This window comes from Pterocles gutturalis, unplaced genomic scaffold (genome assembly GCF_000699245.1).
Source record: "Pterocles gutturalis isolate BGI_N339 unplaced genomic scaffold, ASM69924v1 scaffold1971, whole genome shotgun sequence".
Taxonomy (NCBI): domain Eukaryota; kingdom Metazoa; phylum Chordata; class Aves; order Pterocliformes; family Pteroclidae; genus Pterocles; species Pterocles gutturalis.
The window spans coordinates 17367-40553 of NW_010102797.1; the positions used below are offsets into that span (position 1 = coordinate 17367).

A 23187-nucleotide genomic window follows, 5' to 3' on the forward strand; every position below is an offset into this window, starting at 1 on the left:
TTTTAAAAAGAAAAGATTTAAGTATTTCTGTATGATTTTTCTTTGGGCTATAAAAGCATTAAATATCTGTAGCTTCATTTATTTTCACAAAGTGTATTTCAGATTCACTGTGGCTGTATAAGAGAAAAATTGAATTAGAGTGTAAATCACACTTCTCTGAAAGATGCATATTTTTAATTGTCAAAATGGCAGAGCCAAAGTACTGTCAAAAGCTTGCATAGTTCACAGAAATCTAGAAATATATGGACACTGAAGTTTCCACTCCACAGAAAGATTTGCAGCTCCAGAATCAGTTTTCTTCTGAACTAGAGTGAAAAAAACCAAACAAACAAAAAAAAAAAAAAAAAAAAAAAAACAAAACCAAAACAACTTTCCAAGAAATATAACTTCCAGGAATAAAAATATCAGATTAATTAAAAAAAATAAATTTAAAATGTTAGACTGCCATGTTTTTCAGGCTTATAATATTCTGAAAAACACTTTGAAAGAGAAAGTTATTTCAAGATATAAAAGCTGAAAAACATTCCTGACATGAAAATGTAAAATATCTTTACTATTTGTTTTCAAATTGTAAATGTTGTAAATGAAATCAACAAAGACTGGAGAGTTCTCTAGTTCTGTCCAAATGTACACACATTAATAATCATGAGCTGTATGGAAGCGTGCGAGAACAACTAGCATCAGAACAGCCATCAATATAAAACCACAGTTTTGGGAGGTTACTGGCAACCCTTCCTTATTTTTAACGGTGACTTATTTCCTTGTCCCCAGCATTGATCCACTGAAGTCCCATAAATATATTATTACTGGAGAGGATTGCACCTTTATAGGCAGACAATTATGCTGTAATAAAGATTAATCTAAACTGAAGCATTCACCTAACTTGAATCTTTTAAAGTTTCTAGTCATGAGGTCTAAGGTTGCTTCCTAAGCTCCCTTAGGATAATACAGAGGGTAATGTGCTTCTAGACAATCATTTGTCTGTTGTAACAAGATGCTTATAGTAGAAAAGTTGGGGTTTTTTCCGTTAGGTCTGTCTGTAGAGGGTTTCGGACCAGTAGATTCTGAACTTTTATGTGGGTAAAGTTAGGTGAAGTGAGTCTCCCTTTAAATGTAGGAATAAACCATGTAGAAGAAAAAAATCCCTTTTGAATGTGTTAGCCAGATAATATTGCTTTGAATCCGTTGTGTTCATTGTGTCATATCACACTAATTGACGATAGTGTTGAACAAAATTTATTTTTGCTCAAAATCAAAGTTAATCTACCTTAGCAAAATGCATATTTATACTCTGTAGGTACTATTTTTGCCAGGCTCTGTTATTTTCTTCAGAATCTCTGTGAATGTCCTTCTGCTTATGAGATTAAATGCCTGCCATTGAAGTATGGTGAAATGCAGGAGAGTGGAGTTGTATTCTGAGCCTTGTCACCCATTCCCATCATCAGACACACTGGTGGATGTTCTGCAGTAATTCTCCTCACTAGACACGTGGATTTAAATAAAACTTTGGTATAATCATAACTAGCACTATCCTCTTAGAACAAAGGACAGTTCAAAGAGGGAATGGAAAAAAAAAATAACACCATGATGTCTTATTTTGAGAACATAAAACAGCTTATGAAAAGGGAGAGGGAAAAAAACAAGGTAATATAAGGGAAACAGAAAATACTGCATAATGGATCAGCTGTCTCAACTAGTTCCAGAAATTGTGAACCCAGAAAACCAAGGAGATCCAGCCCACCAAAATCAATGAAATGTCTATTGACTTAGGTGGTGCCACATCACAGACTCTTTTTATCCTTAAACCTTAGACAGATACCAAGATAAAACAACTGTGTAACTACATGAAAGCAACCTCTGCTCTACTAAGTCACAGATTAATTTAAAATTAAGGAATTTCCGCAACTACGTAAATTACCCTGTATCTCTTACCAGGCAGATGTATAATGAGTAGTTTAGCAGGTGATAAGAAGTAGCACAGAGGACGAAAATCTATCCAACTGCAGACAGCACTTCATTTTAATTTTATCAATATCTTAGAAACAAAGATAGACACAACGAACCAGTCACAATACTAACAGTAAGAAACGAAAATAATACTCTTTGTACTTACAGCTAAATTTTCTTTGGTTCACACAGAAAACTCTACTGCTAATGGATTTCAATATTCTTCTTAGAAGTAATAAAATCCTCTCTGACATTCTGTGGACATTAGCTTGGCTTCTAAAGGTATTTCTTAAAACTGCAAGATTTGGACATACAGTTTCTGAGGTTAATATATTATACAAAATGTCTAGAATAGTTCCTGATCTTTTCAATACATATTGAATTCATGAGGTTTGGAAAGTGAGGAAGGAAACAAATCCTACCATTAGTCTTCTACTGTTGATCGTTCAGATATGTCAGGCTTTAAATTGGGTAGAAGAAAATCCAGAGATGCTTTAAAAAGCAGATTGACTTTTACTAATATGTTGAAGAAATATAATCTTCTGGCTTTAGCTGCAGCCGGCATAATCAGCTGGTTTTTATTTCCTTCAACTATTTTAACACACAAACTATGTCTGCTAGGTAACATAGTCACCCATACACTGGTTCCCAAAAGCAAGACAGGAGTAATGGAAATTCAATGAAATTTCAGTATGCTACAGGGATTGGCTTGATCTTGGCTACCTTAGTGACTCAAGCAGGACTTGTATTTATGACTGAACAAACCACAATTTTTTCTGCTACAGAAGTGATCAGACAAACTACTGGTTCCCACTGCAAAGAAGTAAATAAATTTAATTTTAGAGTCTTGTCTTTCATTATACCAGCTTTTGTACCTGTACTACAAGAACAGATGGAGTATGGGAAAAAATTTGAAGTGATAATTGATTTTGTTTGAATCCTGGTGCCCTCTGTTTGGTGTGAATTGTTAAGTTGTCAAAACATTAAGTTATACAAGGAGTGGAGCAGAGAATAAACAAAAAGATAATTCTACTGATATCGGAGGTGTATCTTCAGCTAACATACTATGTTCACACAGGTTATCGCATCTCAGACTGCTCAAAAATAAGGAGAACAAATAGAGCAATAAAAATTAAAGAATAAGCCTGTTCTCAGAAAATGAAAACTAGCTTTTCTTTCCTTAGAAAAGAGAACAAAATTCTGAATTTCTTTTATAGAAAATTTGTTGAGTTCAAGAATTTAGTTGCATTGAAAAAGACTGACAAAACAAACACATATGAGAGTAACAAGAGTATCTTGGGTTATGATAATTATCCCCAAAAATATTAAAAGGAGCATTTATCTTTCTGTTTCACTATAACTATTAGAAACTAAGATCTAATGTGAGGGAACAGATTACTTGCTGCTTCTGTGAAGTCATGTCACCTTCCTCAAAAGCATCAGGTATAGACAGTCAATAGGGATAATGCTTTGGAATGATGTAGTAAGATCCAATATAGCAATTCCTGTATTTACATGTACCTAGGAAAATATCAACAGAATAAAGTAAGACACATGGAAACCTCCTGGAAGTTCTGACTACATCCTATAGATCAGGTATTTGACCACATGTAATTCAGATTATAGTCTGAAGTAAAAAAAATAGTCTTCCAGAATTACATGGAGTATTCTTTTGCCAGTCACTCATACATTGAACGTGGGAAGAAAGTGATAATTAGCCAGGTCGAGATTAATTCCTCTTACACTGTCGTGTTGGGTCTAGCTTCAAGGCAATGCATCGTTCTCACGACAGAATACTAGAAACCAGATTTTAGGCAACTTAGCGCAAGTCTATTTCTGTTGTAAAAAATTAGGTTTCCCTTCAGGAAATTTGAAACTGAAGTTCTATCCTGAATTTCTGTCTACAACTATTTCACCTCTGTAACAATACTTTTGGCCCATAAGAAAGGATAAATATTCTTTTACACAGTAAGCAAATCAGGAAGTATTGAAGGTAGAAATGAATAATGACGCTTGAAAAAACCCCACACTTTCCCTTTGTAAGACAAGAACACATTACATCAATACAGGATAGTATGTCAATATTTAGAAATAATTAGCTAGTTATGCTGTTAGCTGATAATATTGCCATGAATATAGGCAAACATGTGATTTAAACTCAGTGTTACAATGACCTCAAAATTAACTGCACAATATAAAGCAGAACACTATGCAGGATAATGAGTCAGATGACTTCTACCTTAGCAGAACTGACTTAAGAGACAAACATGACTAGCCTAACCTTATGCATATGAACTCTTCAGCAGTGAATTATCAGAACTTCAGTAATCTTTTTTCTCTGTTTGGAACATCTCTTATTGTTTGAAGGCATCTAAACATAGGAAGTTTTTGGGATTTTGTAATTTTCTTGAATACCTTTGTTCTATTGTGGGATTTTTCAGAATTATTCTTTTAAACTTTAATGAACAAAGAATGTGAATTCTTCTGGCAATTTGCTTGCTACCGTGACTGAGACTATATATTGTAATGAAGTTGCGTCTTGTTTATTTTAATTTTTTTCTCTGTGGATGCAAAATGAGTAACCTGTGGATCCCAATTATACGGGAAATTCCAGCCTCAGGGACATTGGTTGGTTAGCAGAAATTTGTGGAAAAAAGGCACCATTACAAATTAACCTATATTTGATTGCCAATTTGTGTGATTTTTAATCCTAGTTCTGCATGTAAAAAAAAAAAAAAAAAAAGCATTAATTCAATTGTAAGGACTTTTGAATTTCTTATTTTTTCTTTGTATCTTTTATTCTTAAATCTCCTTTGCAACTTAACTGTGAATTTCTTGCACTCCATAATGATATCCAGAGCATTAATCAGCTGATGAAGAGTGGTGTCCATGGATGAAATAATCCTGGAATCTGTTGGAAGAGTTTAGGGCATTTCATAATTAAATACATAATACATATACAAAATGTTTCTATTACAGTGAAAATCTGAATGAGAAGAAGCTGGAGAATCCAGAGAAGGAGATCATCATATAACAAAGCAGATGCCGGAAATCTGCATTAGATAAACGGCTGTTTATTAGCTTCTGTTTTGCTACCTCTCCTCCAAAAGAAAAACAGCTGTTTTATGCCTCACTTACTTTCTCCAGCAACAGAACTACGTTGGACTTGGGAAAGCAAGCTACATTGGACATACAACTCAAATACCATGAAGCAGAGGTACAGGTAAGGGACAAATATAATTATTTTATATTTCCACTTTTTATGAAAATACAATAAATTATCTTATTTTGTCAAAGGAAGGAGGATACACTATGTGATCTGTAGGCTTCTGTAAGAGTATCATGATCACCTAACATAGTGATAAGATAAAACAATCAAAAGAGTTATGTTTTTAATTTGTAATGGCATCATAAAATTACCTGGTTTGGAATTTTCCTCTTTAAGGGTCCATTTAGATATTGGCATTTTATAAATTGACATAACAGTTTGTTTAGTATCTGTTATCTGTTGTTGGATGAGAAAGACAATCATTACAATGTTAATGATAGAGGGTTTTACTTTTTATGTTAATTTTTACAAACTTCTGTTATAAAAATGTAGTATGTTTCATCACAGTTCTGACTACTTAAGTTGACACTGGTAAACCTACCCATTTAAGAAAATACTGATCCTTCTTAAAGCTGTATTTCACTTGCAATAATAGCTTTTAAAAGAAGTTGCGCTGTCTGCAGACAGACAAGTGAGTTAAATTCATCTGTATTGATAAAGAGACACTGATTTGAGTGGACTGACCACAAAGATGAAGTTATCCCAGAGTGCCAGAGAGCAGTCACTTGCTCTCTTTTTTGCCAAGAGAATTTCAGTCCAAAAGAAAGAAAACATTTCCCTTTTATGGTCTAGTCTGGAAATCTCCATAGAGATAGAAAAGTACTCAAGTATCTCTCCTTGTCAATATTCTCTTTCTTCTGCCCTATGAGAAACCTGAAATGTGTCAAGCAGAATAACTGTCCAGCTAGCAGTACCTAAACAAAATTTTTTTCCACACTTAGTGCTATAAAGAGTCTTTACTTCAGTTTTTTTTTCAGATCTGGAATGGTGAAAGGAAGGATGAAAGTGTGCAGAATGAATCCCTGTGTAATCCATTTTGTAATCTGTTTTGATATCTGCCAGTTTTCTGAGATCGTGTTTTCTCAGTCCAGGAAGATGAGTCAATTAATGCACTTCATTTGGCTTCCTTCTCAACCTCACCCTCACCTCCGATTGTGTACAAGAGAGCCTGATTCCCATCCCAGTCATTACGTAATGTGGTGGGTTAGCCCTTGGCTCGGGGCCAAGCCACACACACCCGCTCACACAATTCCCACCCCCACCCAATGATAGGGGAGAGAATAAAAGGGTTAAATGGTAAAGAGGACTCGTGGGTTGAGATAAGGACAATTTAATAACTAAACTACAATAATATTAAAAACAATACTACATACAAATATACAAATGACTGTAGAAAGATTTATTGTCTTTGATATTGTCACCTCTAAGAGAAAATGTGACCCAATCAGATCTGTAGATATTTTTGAAAAAAAGTGCAAAAAACTACCGATTACATCTTAACAGGCGGGGTGATAACAAGCAAGCAGTTGTAAGTACTGGATTTCACTTCCAAAATCTGATGAGTTTCAAGTTCAAAAGCCATACACGCAGAGCAGGAAGGTCTGGGAAGCTTAAGCAAAGAGAGACAGATCAGTCTGAGGACTCATATGTACTCCAGACATGAAGAAAGACTGCATACCAAAAATTGATAAATTTTTCCCAGCGGTAGAATATGATTTAATGAAAAGATATTTCCTTCACCTGCAAATCTTGCCTTTCTTCTAAAAGTTTGTATACATATTGTAAACTTTTAACTCTTGTAGTTGTTGCAGGAAGTTATTCACCTCACCCGTCATTAGCCAACAAAGAGTTATCTGCTCTAAGCTGGTGTTTGTCCTGAACAAAACCTGACAAAGTGGGGGAAAAAAATAATATTATTCCTTGGTATTTTGGAGAGCAAATTCCTGACTTCCTCTCATAAAGCATGATATCTTCTCACTGATTTACACAGAGATAAGTGGGGGGAAAAAAATAATATTATACCTTGGTATTTTTGGAGAGCAAATTCCTGACTTCCTCTCATAAAGCATGATATCTTCTCACTGATTTACACAGAGATCAGTCTGTTACGCTGCTTGCACAAGAACACAGAGCAATCAGAAAGAAAACTTTGGAAAGATCTTCATCTCCTGTTTTTAACTAATCTTAGTCACATATGCCCAGATGTACTTAAGAAACAATTCAGTCTTTAGTTTTATATAGTAATACACATGTTCTAGTCTACAATAAGTACAAGATATATAAAAATGTACAACTATAGAGTTACAGCTATAAGAGCCAATATTAAGTAGTAAAGAGATGTGCACAGTAACAGTGTCATGAAGGAAAGAGAGAAAATATTCCCATTCATTACAAAACTCCTCCAGCTGGTTCTCTTGATGAGGAGCAGGAGAAAAAAAGCTACACAGAGGATGCAGCTTAAACTGACAATCCTGAAAATGTAAATCTGCTTGTAAAAAAATGCATAACCTCTATAGAAAAAATGGATTCTGCCAAGTGATTCATTATTTTAATGACTTCCTGCTTTAATGCACATCCTCTCTTTTCCTTTGTGCAAGCTGCTTCAATGCCTGTTAAGGATTTAGCCTTACAATGAAGCTTTTAAAACTTTCTGGATCTTTGTCATATTGGCATATGGATCATTCCCTTTATGTAAGGACAAGAAGAAGGCAGAGAACAGTTGTCCTGTGGGATAAGGAAAAATTCACGCCCGAAGTGGCCAAGTATTGCTCTAAAATACAGACTGAGTTCCTTTTTCCCATAGGAGATAAATGCTGGCAGGTAGCAAGTGTGCAGGAAACCTGAACATGTTTCAATGTTATCTGTTCCAGCAGATGTCACCAAGAGGCAACAGTGTTTATAGGATGGCCAAATTGGAGACAAGCAGGTATTTTTAAATCACAAAAGTATGGACAAGATTTTCCTAGCTACCAAAGTAATGTTTTACCACTGAAACATTTTTTAGTTCCCAAATAGGACTTTAGTTTGGATCCAGGTCTGGAAATAAACCCCTGTTTTCCACTACATTTCAAAGATTATGGTAATATATACTCTTTATAGGAAACTATATGGAGATCAGGAGACAAGCTGGGTACCACTGCCGAGGAAATAGTGAAGGCTTAAAAGAAATAAAGGTGGATTAACTCCATAAAATGTATATTTCTAAAGAAGGAATCTGTAAGAATTTTTGAATGCTGCAAAGATTTAAACCTCTTAGAGACAAATATATTATTATTATTATTATTACTGGTATTATTATAATTATTGCCAGTCTTCTGATTATTAAGTTAAAAAAAAACCCCAAACATTTGGAGTATAGAAGAATAAAGAAAATTATGGATTCCCCGGTGAATGTCATGCTTGTGTGAGGTCTCTGAGACAAGGAAGACCTCTCTGCTGTGTGGCTGGGCAGCACCAAACACGCTGAAGTCTCAGTCCATGACAGTTACTCTGGTGTTGCTATGATACCCATTAACAGAGTCAATTGTGAACAAAAGATGGATGATTACATCAGGTCAGAGATTACTTCGCATATGGTTTTAATAAGAACAAAGCACAGACCACATTTATATTTGCTGTTGTTCAATCTACTCTCTTTAGCAAACATGCAATTTGCATTAATTGTTGCTGGGTTTCAGTTAATGGGCAGTTTGAGGTCAGATATGGGAACAAGGTTCGTAAGAACAACAGAAAGGAAACAAAACGAAAAGCTTCCACCACAAAACTAACACTTTCCTCTCCAAACCAGGGGTGCAGCCTGCAAACCTAGCAGTGCAGCCAGATGTTTAGAGGTCTGCAACACAAACACCCAGCTAATGGTGCAAGAGCAGCATGAACAGACGGTGCTGGAGCACTCTCACATTCCCTGTTTTGGCACCCAACTTCAGATTTTAGCTAATCCCATTTCATTATTCAGCTTCCTAATAAATTATTACAGTCTCACCTTTCATTTGTTTTGATGTCACATCAAGGACATCTATGTTCACAGTAAGGGTTTATACTACCAAACTTTGTGTCATTTTAGGACTCCTGATTTCTACAGTTGTAAGTGAGAGGAGAGGCAGGCCCTCAACTTCATCAAAAATATATAATCCAATGTGCAAGAATTCTCTGCCCTTTAAAAAACCATACAAGCAAACACATATCACTAATTAGGAGAAAGGAAACAGCAAAATGTTATAAATATGGTATGCAAGGGTTATAAACTTACTGTCTTATTTTTGCTGTATATGGACTCACAGACTCATCTGTACTTTAGCCAGAAATTCCAAAAAGCCTGAAGATGCCTTGAAGAACACAAATTCAGCTCTTTAGATTTTTTTCTTTTTTTTAACATGGGTATGGTCCTGAAAAACATCTGTCTCATCAATAATTTGTCTTCATAAGGAGATCCTTAGTGAGCCCCTAATTGTGGCTTTTGACTGTCCAAATTTTGAAGATTGCAAACATCAGCAGTTTGTAAAAGCATCAGAGACTCTCAATTTTAGAAAAGGTCAGTAGGACCCTGTTACAGACAAGCATTCTCTGCAAGCTTCATAATTCAAACCTCTATTATTCGTTGCTGTCTACTTCTCTTCCTTATTCCTTTTCCAAATACCCTATATGAATAAAAGGATCATAGTTTCAGTGCAATGGAGCTACTCCTTGGATGGAAGAAATCAATTCTGGGCCAGCAGCTCTATAGCACACAACGATTTCCAGCAGACAGAATCTTCCCTTGGACACAAGTCAGTGGAAACAGGCACATTCAGTGGTAGACTCAGGCCCCAGAAGGAGGAGCAAAGAGTAACTAAAGCCGCTGAAACTGCCAAAGGGATTTAGGTTGGCAGAAGGTATTTAACCTAATTTGGCAGGTGGTCAGGACATGAGAAGGTATTGCTTTAAACAGCTGGTTCTTTGTTTAATAAAATTATTCTCGGTATTGGTTTTGTATCTTACCTGTCAGCTCTAAAATAAAAAGATATTCCAGTCTTCATAATGCTATTCTATGTGAACATTTGTTGTTTTGACTTGTTGCAAATCATTACGTCAATTAAACCACCAGCAAACAGGTTCTCCTTGGAGGTTCCCCACTTACCTGCCTGGCCTTCAGACCTGACCTTCTCTGTGGAAGTGTTGGCACAATATGAATTAGGTGGAAGAGCAAACTTGCAGGAGCAGAGATGCTCTGATTCTGACAAGGTTCCATGGAAGCACATCCTTACAGAAGTGATTACCTGCCGCACTAAATCTAAACACTAGATTGCACAATGTCAGAAAATGACTGGAAAGGTACATATTATCAAAATTGCAGAGTGTCTGTATCCTCAGCTTTGAGAATATAACATACACAACCAAAATCCTGTTAAACGAAATAAACAGGATTTTTGCTGAATAATTTTGGTTTTATGTAATACTCAGGCCAGATAATAATTCCTATTTCCATTATTTTACTTCTCCTCTCTTCAAAGCAGTCATTATAATCACAATACATTTTAAGTCTCTACCGTGCCAATGTATTTACTAGTGTCTCTGCTTACGTCTGTGCATATTCTCACTGATGTGAGAATCACTGATGATGAGAGAAAGGTTATAAATAGTAAATATGGAAACGGTTGACTAGGGTCTCCTGCAAATGTGTAGTATTTGTCTGCTTACATCTGTGCATATTCTCACTGATGTCAAAGAGAAAGGTTATAAATAGTAAATATGGAAACGGTTGACTAGGGTCTCCTGCAAATGTGTAGTATTTGGCTTCTGAACTATTTGTAACTGGTAATAACTTCTAATAAGAAGGCTAGACTTTCCGAATTGAGCAAATATTTCCTGGTGCATGAATATATATGTTTCATCACTCCCCTTTGAAATAGATTTTTACTTTGCTGAAAAAAATATAACAGTCTTACAGTCATCTTAGACAGCATGTTTTCAATTTGAAGGACTATAGAGTCACTTCTAAGAAAATTATTTAAAGTAATTATGGAAAGCACTCTTGTCTATAAAGTCTTTCTACATGGGACTGCATCTTTGGTGGAAAATGGTCTCTTATCCATCTTCAAATTTAAAAGTGATAGTCTTAGATTAAGCTGCTAAGGCTGACTCTAAGAGGCAAAACATATGTCTAAATCCCATGAAGGTGGCCCAGTAATAGTCCTGAACTTTTCCAGGGTGGTGTGTGGAAGCCTTCCCACTTCTACTCTACCTAGTACTGGTACCTCTGCTTAGTGCATCACCTTTGTGGATCCCATTGAGAAGTGTTTAATTCTCCCCACATATACAACACAGAATTTAGATAACTTAACTCAGACTTTGAATTACACAATGTCAGGGTACCTATAAACTATATATAAACAATAGGTTTCTGTGGTAACAGAAAACAAAAATTAGCCTCTCCATTTTTATGCTGAAAGACTCAGTTCATAATTTTATTTTTAAATTCATTCATATGAGGAAACATTAAGCCATTTAACCTTTAGTTTTCCTGAAAAATTCCCCAGATGAAACTTGACACTTTTGGTGTCAAAGAAACTTTATTTAAAAGAGAGATCGGTGTAAATGTTTAAGAACTCTAACAGTGCAACATTAATATTTGATACACAAATAATAAAACAATTGGCACATAAATATACAGTTAAATAATTCTAAAGATTTAGAATCTAAATATTTTTAAAATTCTAATTCTCCACTCTTAACTTCATAGATAAATTCCTGGATCTACAACCACAAATGTTATAAGAAGTTGAAATTCCACCTCTGCTTTTTAAGATACGGTATTCCAAGACCAAATCCATGTTGGAAGCCAATTCTAAATGTCATATTTTTCCTTACCAAGCACATATCCTGACCTCATTGTTCCTTGCCAAGTCTTGGCCTTGAAATGTGCTATTTAAAAAGCAAACAAAGAACATGAACTTGTTCAAACTCAGGGAATATTTCAGCCTACAGCTCAGCAAAAAAACCTTTATCTGAAACCAATGAACTTCTCAGGACCATTGAGAATTGACCAGAGGGGCCAATTAGCTGTTGCACAGTCTCACTGATTCTGTGTCAATAATTTATAAATTTAGAGAGCAGGCAGGTTTTTGCTACTGGTGTAAAATTAAAGTGACAGTTCTCAGAAAATCTGTGCCACTCGACTGAATTCTGTGGACCAGTACAGATCTAAAACCACCGAAGATCTAACACATTTAGGTAAGTCATATTTTCAAGCATATAATTTCCTTCCAAACACAAAATTTAGTTCACCATTGTAAAAATAATAAATTAGATATCCATATTCTTTGTATAGTGAGATAGCTACTTTGTTTTTCTTTTCTTTCCATGTAGTGTGAGAAGGTGGCATCTAGCTGCCACTGAAAAGAGCACAGGTCAGTTTTACAGCAAAGGGGCACCTAAAAAATCTGTGTTCTGCCTCAAGACACCAATGACCAACATCTTAAGGCATTTTTGGTCCTTCTGGTTTCACCTTGTGGTTTTTCTGACTACCTAAGAAATAATTTCTTTCAGATGCCATACTGCTTTTGTGCTGTCTGAATATTATTTAATTGGGAATGTTTTATTATGCACAGAATACACTGAAGAAATAGATGTGGTAGATGACATTGGCCATATAGACAGAAGACAGGTATCATAGGAAGCAGAGCCTTCATGGCCCCACTGAGGTCACTTATTTCTACCCCCTGCTAAACAAAGTGTTGATCCACTTTGCCAAAATTTGAGCAGATTACAGTGCATTCTAGGATGCAAAAGGCTGCCATTACTTTTCTGGGTTGAGTTTATTCACTCATTTGGCATAGCTCAGTAAGGGTATCTAAAAAAAAATATATTTTTAGCCTACACTGGACAGAAAATTAGCTTTTTGGCTCCAGAGCTGGCTGGGCACACACTGCTGCTCTTTCCAGCTGCTGCGGAAATCTCCAAACTGATTTTTTGCCAGAGTACATGTAAAGGCCCATCAGTCTTTCATGTTAATCACTTGAAAAACAATTAAAGTGTATTCATGCATTCCAAACATGAGTTTTGCATGTAACAGTTACTTTTTTTGCCACTGTTGAAGATTCTGTACAGTGGCAAATATGACAGAGGTTCACCCTTATGCTCACCAAGGAAAAAAACCAAATAAACAAGTGCCAGTTCTGATCCAGAAACCTCATCTAAGAATTAAGGTAAATAAGTTCCCAGGTTACCATTTATTAGTATTAGAAATCTGTGGTATCTTAAAAAGGCACTGCAGGCAACAGTTCTTAGAAGGCCCAAGAGCTGCAGCTTTGGACATGTAGTTGATGGGGTCCAGTATAGTATAACTGATTTCTAATAGAGTTTCCATATGATATCAGCCAAGAAGGCTTGGGGTTTTTTAAATATGTGACCCAGGAGAAACTGATTCAGTTTGAAGGCACAGTAATCCTTTCTTGAAGCTACTGTATCTGGATATCTCTGGTGAATGGTGTCTGGTTATGACACTCAAGCCTGGAATGAGACCTGACCAAACTAGTTTTCATGAGGTGTAAAAAATAATTTATTTATCTCACTGCATCACCAAAATCATGGCATTGCTGACTCCACAAAGATTGTATTCATATTTCACAGTTAGAAGATAAATTTGCTTTTAAAAAAAGTATTTGGCTTTTTCAAGAGAGCTGGATGGGTTTAAGGCTATGTCTTTTTCCATTAAAATAAAAAGTTAACTTGGAAATATATAAGAGAATGTAAATTAAATTTAGTGAATGCCATTTTATGTTCCATCCTGGTGCATATAATTGCCATAGGTAGAAAATACATCTGTGGTGAAGAAGTGGAAAATTGGAACATTATGGAGGTTCAACCAGTCTCCCTTGTTAGCGAATCTAAACTAATCTTTAGTGAATTCCTGAGAAAGCATGAAGAGGTTTCTTCTCCTAAAAAAAAGTGCTGAGCAAGTGAAAATGGAGACAGAACAGACACTGCCACTTTGCTTTAAGGATTTAGATATATTATTTAATTTGATTTCTGCAAAGACAAAACTAAACAGTGATGGCAGGCGATTCTCCCTGGAGTAGCTTGTAATCTGTATTAAGTAAACTTAATATGGAATGTAAAACAAAAGCCTTTGAATGAAAAGTTTTTCCATACTGGTGGTTAAACCGAGTTATCTAGACAGATTCACGACACACAATACTCTAGTTAAACTATGGCTAAGTTTACCCTCTTGTAACAGCAGTATAGTAAATCCGTATGTGACACAATTTTAAATTAACCAGCCAAAAACCTGCAGCCAATCATCTGTGGCAGCACAGAGCCCAGTGAGCTCTAGCTGACCTAGGTATTTACCCAGATTTTGGGCAGAGTTTTCAGATTGCTTAATGCCATACTACTAATTTCTTTTAACCCTGCTTTGATCACACTACACCACTGAGTCTCCTAGGTGGGTATTACTAATATCTAACATGAGTAAGGGCTTCAGGAGGGCACAAATTGCATTGAGGTCTCACACCATAGCAGATGGAAAGGAGGACAGAGAAGGAAGATCTCCCCCACTCCTTGTGTCACTCCAGCCCCTCTCCAGCAGCACAGTGGGAGACTGGGGTGACACTCAGATGACCTGCCCCACACAGCTGGAGCAATCCTCTGTGGTACAAAACCACCAGAATCCCAAAAGGGTCACACATCACAATAGTATTGTGACCCTAATGGGTTACTTGTTCTACCATATACATAGGATAACTGGAGGCTCTAAACACTGCAGCCAGCAAAACAATCTATACCTAATTAGAGTCCCCAGAGCTTGATGTTTCTAACCCTGTTTCCCCACGAAAATCTCCCATGGATATACATGGCTCTGTAGTGAATGTACGTCTGTACCACAAAATTGTTGGAGAGAGAACTGTTTCAGCATATGCGTCCAAAGACATGAGACCTATAATTTTACACCAAATTGGCTCTAATTGCCAGCAAAAGCATTGCCTGTGCTGAGGCTTTCTCTAAGGGCTTGCCTTCACTGCACAGAAAGTCAGACCCTCCCACTGTTCACAAAGTAAAGCCCTCTGACCTAGGGCTTTAAATATGGACTAATTTATCTGGGTAGGATTACCTGCTGAGAAAAGCATTGAGAACTAATGATCTGTCCTTTCCTCTTCCCAACACTGAAAGGCAGACTGGGAAGCACAGGGACAGATTACAGCTAGAACTGGGTAGAATGAAAGAAGTGGAGGGAGGTGTCTACAAAGCCACAGGGAGAAATTAAGATAACGGAGAGAGGCGCCAGAATGCAAGGCGCTGGTAGAAGTTGCTGAGGGGAAACTATCTTGAGGCACCAAAAGGTATATTTGTAGCTTTAAAATTACTTTTCCAACTGCAGGAGAGGAAGAACAGTCCACTGTCAGGCCATTAGAAAACCTGGATTCAAGTAGCTTTTCTACCACAGATTTTCCTGAGGCTGTCAGTTGGCTTTTTTTATGCCTCAGAGACACAAAATGTAGCCACATTGCCTTTTTTCCCTCATCTGCAAAATTGGGAATGACAGTTCTTCACTGCTTCACAGAATATACTAAAGACTTTGAATTGCTCTAACATTATGGCAAAAGAAGCTGCAGAAGCACCTATGCTAACATGTTTTTTTACTTACTAATAAACACGATTTCTTTTAAGGAAGCTGGGTGGTTTTTTTGTATTCATAAGTCTCCAAAGAGAAGAGATCCCAGTGTCCATTAAGACCTGCAGAGTACAAGTATTTGTCAACAAGTTTGTCCTAAAGAGAAGCTGTAAAAATATAAAATTCTATGGTAATATAAGGAAGTTATAGAAGCTTCTTTTAAATATGACACAGACATCTTAAGTTCAGAACCCTGGGGAAAGTAACTGTAGATGACAGAACTTGCTGGTCCTAAGATACCTTCTCAATGGCACTTACCAACGATCACTGTCTTAAAGTTTTTTTAGAGATACCAAGAATGCACAAAGAGAAACAAGAATGGTTTGACAATGGCATTCCACATGCTTTTGGTTTTCCTATGTGAACACAGAAAACTCTGAGTTCCAAAAAGCTGACCAGAGAATAAGTAAAGGATATTATCATTAATCCTATGTTTGCTTTGGGACAATCTCTGGAGTGTCAGAAAATATGTGCAACAAAGTAGTGGTTTGACTGGGAATATTTCATAAGAAATATTAAGTACTCAGTGGGTTGTTTTGTTTTGCTTTGCTTTGCTTTGTTTTGTTTTTCTCTAAAAAATGATCATATGCCACCCAGGGCACATAAATCCTTCTTTCAGGTTTAATTTTCTTAACTGTTTGAAGACACAATATGAGTCAGGAAAGAGTTGCTGAGTCTAGTTATTGTATTTGAACTGCTGTGAAGCATCAGACAGAAACATAGAGAAAATAGTATGAGAAGGATTTAGTTCTCTGAGAAACCACCTAAACACAATACTCTGTTTATTTATCAAGTAAGAATAAAACATTACTTTCCTAGATGGAGTGAAAAATAATTACTAATTGAAAAATACATTTAAGTGTCTCCCAAATGGAGATTCATACTTGGGCTTGCTGAGCATATGGAACAGAGAGAAGAGAATCTCCTGTTCTGGTTGTGCTTGCAGTTAATGATATCAGCCAATTTCCAATGGAGTCAGTGTCTGTGTGTCATCTGCTTGAAGGAGACTTGGATCAGGCCCTAGGAATCTATGTGGATGTGGTCCATCAACAGCCAATTCTGCCCTTGCACTATTGGAAACTGTATTATGCCATTTAACTTTAATAGCTCTGAAGTAGTTTGAGCACCTCAGGTGAAAAAAAAAAATACATAAATGCAAGAGACAGGAGAATGAAGTAGAAACCCATTCAGGATTTCTGCTTTCTTTCTGTTTCTGATTGTTTCTATCAGGCATTTAGTGAACTGTTATGCCCAGCTAAATCTGTATTTAGTTTGGCTTGACTAAGAAATGTCAGTACCTAAGGTAACTTAAGCAGAATAAAACATTAATTACTTTTTCCTTCTTCTAGATGGCCTTATGCTCAAATTGCTGTTGTTATATTGCAAATGTCTACAAGAAGCACAGGAGTAATTGAAAAAAAGGTTTTTAGCTTTCACTTGTTTTTCACTCCCTAAACTATAGATGCAACAAGGAAACAGCAGAAGTCTCATGAAGTTTACTTCATTTAAAAAAAACAAAAACTCTTGACTTTTTCCAGCGAAAAATGAACTACTGTATAGTTAAAAAGGCAGAAGACTTAACCCCACGCTTTTGCACATGGCCATTTGTAAAAGAAATTACCTTCCTCATTCTGCATTTGTCATTCTGCACATCTTGACATTGAACTGGCAAGAAAACACGTGTCCCCAGCAAGCCAGAGTCTGAAGGTGAGATCAGTTAGGGAGGCAGCCAATGCTCCATGCCCTGGAGAAGAAGCTCTGTGCTCCTTGGAGAGTACATTTCCTCAGTTAGGTCTCGGTTTAGGTAAGTTTACTCATTTCTAGCTTCAAGTGCATCCTGAAGCATTGCATAAATGAGAACATGTATAAACATATTTCTAAGAGCTTAAGACTTATTTAAAGGCCTAATACAGGCTGGTAGCGATAAAACAAGCAGTGCTAGCTAGGAACACAGGGTTCTCCTTTTCAAGATACAGAAAAGCAAACTCCTGTATGTGTTCCCAGCTGAGATGGTGGGATCCTGTCTTTTCTCCCAGAATTACTGAAACAAGACGTTTCTCTACAAGTACACTATCCTGCTCATTTCCATTTCCCTTTGATTCTTCTACTTCCATATTCACACACAGATCAAGAATACAGGATCAGACCCTTTTTATGCTAATTCTCTGATGTTCATGAGACTAAGTTTTAGACCAGGATCTCTCCATGGTGCAGCACTAAATGAAAACAGTTCCTGGGATCTGGCCCATATGCTATCAAACGTGTTGGAATTCACACGTGTATTGCTTCCATCTAGTCTTAAGCAAGATAGAATTGTATCTGTATATGCTCTGAATATTTTTTATTAGCATAGAAAAGTAAAATAACTAATTACTTCAAAATATCCCAGATTACTTTTAGCATTACCATGCTATAAAAATCTTTTTTTAACAATCTGTAGCTTACTATTGATCACCTAGACATTAACCTTTAAAAGCTGAGTTTACGTGAGATAAATTCTAAGGTTGTTTTATACAACAAACCCAAGGAACTTGAAAAAGAAAAAAATCCTTATCATGATCATTTTCCTTTTCCATTTGCCCCTGCTTCATCCACTGGACTGCAGAGGACATCACCCCCTTAACAGAAAGAAAAAGCATATGTCAACTTGCCTCACCTACAGAGCCTTCAGGCAAAATGCATCGCTTTTTCGGGACTGTCAAGGACTGAATAAATCAGAGATAAGTGGGTTAAAATGTCAGCACCCACTGGGACCAAAATAAATCTACCACATTTTTTCATCCAAGTGAAATCCTAACTGCCCTACCACCAACACTTCAATCGTTCATTTAGGAAGACAATATAAAACTCTTAATGATTAATTTTATTTTTTTTTCAAAAAGACAAAAAAACACAACAAGTTGTTGGCTTTTTCCTTTTTTCCCCCCCCTCCCATCGTAACAAGTCTGTGGAAGTAATCTTGTGCAAAAGGTCAGATAAGCATGATGTGAAAGATGGTGTTAAAAGGCTTTCAAACTTTGTTTATTAATAGATATAACCCTTTCACCTCTGCCACATCTGTCACTGCTAGGTTAAATATCATCTGTCTTACTGGTCACCTGACTTCTTGTTATTAGTACAGGAAAATGCCACAAAAACCACTGAACAGTCACAAATCCGTTACATAAAAATGCAAGAGAAGAATTGCCTGAGCCCTCCTAATAAAACATAACCTAACATGGAGTAGCTAAAGGCACTGAGAGTAGCCTCTGGCTCTAAAAGCATTCAGTAGGCCATTGATCATTGAAGACAACACATGGTGACCTCACACAAACACAATGTAAACTCCCAAACTCATTGATGGCATTCCTAGCACTCTGTCCGAATTTATATTATCTCTCTGTAAACTGTTTGACATCAGAAGTGAAAGATGGAAACAGAAAAAGGGCCTCCTCAATACAATGAGCATACCACCGAACGCAGCTGGATGCAAGTGAATTAGCTTGTAGCTTATTTTGATGTTCAAAGAAATCTCAGGCCCAGATGTGTATTAATAGAATTTTTGTAAGATTCTTGGAAGTATATTTTTCCTTTTTGATAGCCCCAAAATATGCTAGACTATAAAGATTCCCTGAGTCTTTTTAGAGGAAATGAAGAAAAGAAACGGAAAAAATATACAGTTTTATTATATAAATTAATTACAAGGCAAAAACTAAAATGTGAATACACAGAAACATAGCAGGAAACTGAAGGAAGCAGCAGAATTATATCAGTTAGCATGTTAACTGTTTAAATAATCTATTAATTTTTAAAAAGTTTCAAAGCTGATCAATATTTAAAATAATGGGCTCTCTTGCTTGGATTATTGTAGAAAGAAAGCTCAAGGACTGTTCTTTTTGAAGAGGGATGCTACAGAAATTTTGTAGACAATCTATTTTTGACATTTTAGACATTGTGTTCCTGCAATGAGTAAGTGGACAGGAGTAAGATATTTCTGGAAAGTTCCCCCTTCTGTTTCTAAGCCATCCATACCAGTAGTAGGCAATTTTTTCCCTGTTTCCAAAAGAAGGAAGAAATCAAAGAGAAATAATGAAGTCGCATCTGCATGTGGTTTTTACTCCGCTCATGGAATGATGAAGGCACCTTTCTCGGGAAGTGGTTACAAAGTTACATTAAAACTCATTGCTAATGGACTGTAGGATGCTGCTATTTAATTATTTCTAGCATAGACTGCTATCATTATGAACACTAGAGGAACAATTATACATCTCAGGACTTTGCACAATTCTAACTGAAGTGTTCAAACAAAAACAAACAACAAAAGGCAACATTGCCTTCCTGTGCAGTAAAAACATAAAGAATCCAGAAATATCTCGTAGCTTAGAGGTTTTCAGCAAAGTTACTGCTTTTAAGTCATGAGAAAACGGCTAGGTTGTTGTTTCTGTTTACTACAGAAAAACTTAACTGTAAGAAAGTCTAAGGAGCATATCTGGGAAGCACAGACATATCTATGAGAACAACTGTTAATTTGAAGCTGAAATAACAGAAAAATTTCTCTCTGAATGGGGCATGTAGGACACTGAGGTTAAATCCCCCTTGCAGTTTCATATTGCTGTTGTCTTTCTCTTCACCCCTCAGCTGAGAGCTCAGCCTAAAGCCTGAAGTTGCAAGGAGCGGTTACAAATGGACCTTGATCATCCCATGTACTACAGGATGTGACACTTTGTTTGCTCCAACCAGCTACTGGCCTTGCCTTGAAGTGGAGCATGCCTTGTGTTCCTCTGTGTCTAGATGTCTCAGCACCCCTTTTGGAGCATTTTCCAGGTTTTCATGTGAGGATTTTCCTCTAGTGGGATCAAGGTTTCAGCCGACAAAGAAAATTAATAACTAATTTTTTTTTTTTCCAAACAGTAGTCTAATTTGATTCAAGTAGAGCAGCTAATCATTTTTACCCATCAGCTTACATTTAGGAACTTGCAAGTTGCAGATAAAACCCCCCGGTTTGATTTTGAATCCATTGCCTCCTGCTGTCAAAGCACTCTCACTGCTTCCAAAGCCCCTTTTTGAGAAGGACAGAGGATGTGATCCTCTTTCAAATATCACCCTTTTGTAAATCTATGCAGTTTATTTTAACTACATTTTCACAGCTTGTATCTCCCTTTCTCCACTCCTCCTAGGAACTCTTTTTGTTACCTATTCTTAGTTAGCTATGAAATGCAAAAGGGCTAGAACTTCTCCCTGGGCTAGCTCAGCTCCTTTTGCCCTTTCCTTCTTTTGATTCCTATAAACCTACAAGTGTGTTTTCTCCCTCTTGGGGAGAAAAAAAAAAAAAAAAAAAAAGAAAAAAACTGAAACAAAAGAAACAAACTTTCTGTATAACCAAATACTCTTCCATACAATGCAGCTTGTCATGTGAGTAGGTCCTGTCTGCATTTTCCACATAAAGACACTTTGGAAATATAGCACAAATTATTTTCAAAATTACTTCAGGATAGAACATCATCTCTGAAAGGGTCGTCAGGAGTCAGGTTTCAAGTACAACAGGATTCTGAGCCACGGGTTTGACAGTGATTAATTGTATAACCAAGCCCGGTTGGCACTCTCAGAGACTTGGAGGGTCACTTGGACAGTGGGGCTCCCTGGGAGGTACTTAACCCTAGACTTTGATGTATCTGATGGCTCCCGAAGGCACTACCTGCTAGCTCTGGAGCGAACCATAGCTTTTATGCGGAATGCATACAGCTCTGGTGGAGTAACACTTCCTCCTCGGGCTGCCTTGCCTCTCAGTCCATCTCCTGGTGCCTTGCACACTCCTCTAGAAATCACTAATACCTTGTATTGGTCCTCTGCCCTCAGTTCTTGCCTTGGTTTGACTCCTTAACCCACAGAATCATAGAATCACAGAAAGGCTGAGGTTGGAAGGGAACTCTGGAGCCTATCTGGCCCAAGCCCCCTGCTCAAGCAGGGCCACCAAGAGCCGGTTGTCCAGGAAGTGTTCAGACAGCTTTTGAATATTTCCGTAGATGGAGACTGCACAACCTCTCTGGGCAACCTGTGCCAGTGCTCAGTCACCCTCATAGTAAAAAACTCCTACCTGGCGTTCAGAAGGAACCTCCCCTGTTTCAGTTTGTGCCCGTTGCCTCTCGTCCTGGCACTGGGCACCATCAGAAGCACCTGGCCCTGTGTTTTTCGCACCCTTCTTCGAGCATTTATAGACATTGATTAATAGGATCCACCATCCCTCTCTTCTCCAGAGTAAACTGGAATGATGCTGTCCGCACATCATAGATGCTCCAGCACTTTGACCATCCTTGTGGCCCTTCCCTGGACACTCCCCAGTACACAGCTGGGCACAGCCTGTGCTCCCAGGGTGGCCTCCTCAGTGCTGCCTGGAAGCCAGGCATCACATCACCTCCCCCGACCTGCTGTGTTCCCTGCTTCGCAGCGAGTGCACATTACTGGCTCTTGGTCAAACTGGCGACCCTGGCAAGCCCTAGGGGTCCCTCAGCCAGGCAGCAGCACTCGGTCGTATAACAGCCAGCCACTCCTGCGGGTGACGTGTGTAAAACGAAGCTGCGTTGGCCGGGAATCGAACCCGGGTCAACTGCTTGGAAGGCAGCTATGCTCACCACTATACCACCAACGCCCCTGTTGAAAAGCTTTTCTAGCTGCTCTCTTTCTTCTCTTCCAGTTTCCATCGGTTCCTGTTCCATCTGCAGGGTTTATCAACTGTCCACTATGAGCCCAGAAAAGGGTTACTGAGGGAAACGTTCACATTTGCTCCACAGTTGCCAAGGCTATTAGAAAAGTTTTTTCTCTTCTCTTCTCTTTTCTCTTGCCTTTTCACAATGAAAAAAACTACAGTATCACTCAGTAAAATACTCCCAACATCCTTATTTGTTAAAAAAATACAAACAAAACAACAGCTAACAGCTCCAGTCTGATGAAACAAGCATCCTCATTTCATCTTTTTTTTTTTTATGTAAAAAATACTCTTGCCAGCATTAATGTTTAACTATGACAAATATTTTATTTCATGTTTGAAAGGTTAAGTGGGAAAAATTACAATGAACAACGTATGTTGTCCTTTCCCTCACTTACTGCTTTTCTCAGTGTCACCTAAAGAAACACAAGATCACACAGAAAATGGAGCTGAAAATAAACTGAAAAGATTTGGAAAAGTTTGATATTTGAAAGAAGATTATCTAAAACACAAGTTTGAAATCTTTTGTCTCATCTTAAGTACTTTTTTATCACACAATTTATGGTGAAAGTTTTTCTATTACAGCGGATAGAGACAACAAACTACTTTGAAGGGGTAAATTCTCAAAAATCACATGCTGTGAGGATATCCTATGAACAACTCAGGGCACTTTAGGTAATCTGTGATTTCTCTTATGAGAATGTCCTTTTCACAGACAGATCTGTTTCTTAACATGCAGGAGTGTTCTGCTTTTCTCAGCAAGCTTATGGTTGCAAACATTCTGTGCCAGCTCTCAGTTCC

At 37.3% G+C, this 23187-nt stretch overlaps 1 non-coding gene across 1 annotated transcript; it reads right to left on the reverse strand.

Moving 5' to 3' along the window:
- Positions 1 to 22257: 22257 nt before the first annotated feature.
- Positions 22258 to 22329, reverse strand: TRNAG-UCC. The gene has a single exon. It is a non-coding gene; the product is annotated as a tRNA-Gly (tRNA).
- Positions 22330 to 23187: the final 858 nt, after the last annotated feature.